The sequence below is a fragment of the Arachis hypogaea genome, chromosome 17 (genome assembly GCF_003086295.3).
Source record: "Arachis hypogaea cultivar Tifrunner chromosome 17, arahy.Tifrunner.gnm2.J5K5, whole genome shotgun sequence".
NCBI classification, from domain to species: Eukaryota; Viridiplantae; Streptophyta; class Magnoliopsida; order Fabales; family Fabaceae; genus Arachis; species Arachis hypogaea.
The window spans coordinates 12,849,748-12,852,662 of record NC_092052.1 but is presented as its reverse complement, the minus strand read 5'-3'; the positions used below and the strand labels follow the sequence as shown (position 1 = coordinate 12,852,662).

Sequence of the window (2,915 nt, the reverse complement as noted above, 5' to 3'; positions counted from 1 at the left end):
GGTGAGGTGAGGGTGGGGGATGAGGTGAGGGGGTGAGGGGGAGGCAGTGAGGGGTGGGGGTGCGGTGAGGCGGTGAGGAGTGGAGGGTGAGGGGTGAGGGGTGAGGGATGAGGGGGTGGGGGGTGGGGGGTGGGGGGTGGGGGTTACCGAAAGGGTGAGGGAGTGGTGGTGGTGGTGGTGAAGAGGAGGAGAATGATGATGATGAGGGTAATTTGGTCCAAAAAAATAGAAAAGGACGATTTTAAAGCGTTTTTAAACGTTGAGGATGATTTTAACAAAAAAAAAAGGCTAAGGACGAAATCGATTTTGACCCCAGACCTTGGGGACGAAAAAAGTACTTATCCCTAATATTTATTAACAGTATTTAATATATTAATAGTCATGCTTATTATAAATTTATTAAATAATGAATAAAATAGATTTTTTTATAGAATTTATAAAAAATTTTAAAAATATTTTTATATTTTAATATCTCAATTTTATTTTAATTTTTTTTTAATTTATATTAAATATATATTTTTTATTAACAACGTTTAAATTATGGACACGTATTAATGACGTTGCAAATCATATATCTAACATGGCAATAAAATAAAATAAAAAATATAAATAGACAATAAAAATATTAAATAATGTGAACAATAGATATATCGGAGTTTCAATTCACTAGGTGTACAAATGATCATCATAATATTAAAATTTAGATAAATAATTTAGGAGTATAATATATTTTTATTTTATTAGGCTAATTTTAAAATCTATTATTTACAAAAATTATTTTCTACCTAACAAAATCTAAATAAAATACCAAATGTGAATTTTTTTTATTTTGGATCTTTGTTGGACTAAAGCCCAACACCAACACACCTAGAAATTAGGAGACGAGTTCTTCTTCATCCAGTATGTAGTCACTGCTACAGATGCCACCATATTTGAAACTCGTCAAGTGCCGCAGGTTCTGCCTTGAGCTCCGCTCCCTGAAAGCACCAACCATGTAATCCTTCCGAACGAGGGCTTTGTTTCCTTTTTTTTCTCCATTCTTTCTCCTTATCACCGATCCAAAGCTCCAACCTTTTATGTGAATTAAACCATTAGTCTTTCTTGTTTTCAAAAACCACTCTCTGATTTCTTTTCCTTAGCCACAAAGGAAGAGAAGTGAGAGAACATAGGAACACAAATAGTAATAGGGACGAAAACTGTCACGCCATTCTCTTATCTTTGTCTAGGCGATATGGTGAGAATTATGGGTAGCAACGCTGTGGAGGCTGTAAGGTTGTTCATAGATTGAATTGGATCTCCATATGTGTGGTATTTATTTGAATTTAATTTAAAAATTGTGAATATTGATTTGATTTACAATGCTATTGGGTTAGATTGAATCGAATTTGTTTATTGAATTACGGATTTTAGGTAGATAATAGATTCATATAACATAAATAAGTAGATATTTTTTTTATATTTTATTTTAAATAATAATTATTATTATGTATATTGTATTATTTTTTTATTATTTAAAAAATATATTTAATAATATTTTAGAAGTAAATATATTTAAAAGAGGAAAAAAAATTTATTAATATTTTAATAATTTTTAATAAAAATAAAATTTTTTAAATATTTTTATATTTTGTAAATATATCCGATATCTGATTGGATGTGCAAATATGCGAATCGTTTAAAAAACGCGGATATTGGGTTTGGTCCTACGATTTTAGTGTAGATTGGATTGAAATTTTGGCTATATCTGATTCAACTCGATCCAATCTGCATTCATTCCCAGTGGAGAGGCACATTGTTCGACGATTAACGGAGAAAAAATCATGGCGTCATTCTCTTCTAAACGTTGAAACAAAGCATAACGAGCTTCATTGCTAACGAAGGAACAGAAAATGAGAGCAAAAGTGAGAACGACGAAGACAAGAGAGACGAAGAAACAGAAAAGAGAAAGTGACGACGAAGGATTCTCTTTTCAGCGAGAGTTTTGGTTTGATTTGATAAAGATTGTGTTTATTGAGTTTATTTGATCAATGTATCTGAATTTGTAATCTATGGATTAGGGTTTATTTATTTGTTTGATATTTGATTGTTAAATTTGAAATGCATAACTGAAGGTTGAGAGTTTGATGGGTTTTATGACTCTATTATAGGGAATTTTTAATCATGACAGGGAGAAAAATAGAGGATTTTAGAAGAGAATGAAAAAAAAGAAGAAGAAGATAACAAAGATAATGAAAAAATTAAAATTTAAATTAGAACTTTTATATATTTTTATAAATTTAAAAAAAAAATTATTAACTCAGTCAACCACTTATGAACCACATCAGATATCAGTTTGCCAACTCATATACGTTAGCTTCTAATTTAAATGGTAATAGCTACTAGGAATATAATTGTTGTAACTCAAAAATTTAAAAGACAAAATTAGAATAAATTAAAATTTAAAGATACTTGTAAATTTTTTAAAATAAAAAATACTTTACTCTTAAATAATTTATTAAATTTAAAAAAAATTAATACCATTATTAATTCTATATCTATATTAATAAATTTATATATTATTAGTTTAATAGCACTATTAAATTATTTAGATGCAGATTGTGTTTGATGAAAAAGCCTGCTATTTGGATGTAAACGCAAGGCAGCTAACGCTTTCTGAGCCTTTCTCCTGCATGGCTGCCATTTTACATAACTGACATACCACATACTTGTATATTTTCCCAAATAAAAGTCTAGTGGACCAGCAATTTTTTTAAATTCTGGCCAGCATGTAACCAGAAGAAAAAGTAATCTATTCGATGAAATCTCACACCAATTTTTCACCATTAAAATCATCATTGATGGCTATTTAATGGTTACAAATCACCAAAATTGCTGGCCCCTAGCACTCCTCTTCTCCCAATATCCAATATATTTAC

At 30.0% G+C, this 2,915-nt stretch overlaps 1 long non-coding RNA gene across 1 annotated transcript; it reads left to right on the top strand.

Annotated features, from left to right (window-relative positions):
* Positions 1 to 767: 767 nt before the first annotated feature.
* LOC112765463 (uncharacterized) lies at positions 768 to 2,121 on the top strand. The gene is made up of 2 exons (XR_003183786.2): positions 768 to 1,308; positions 1,781 to 2,121. It is a non-coding gene; the product is annotated as an uncharacterized lncRNA (long non-coding RNA).
* Positions 2,122 to 2,915: the final 794 nt, after the last annotated feature.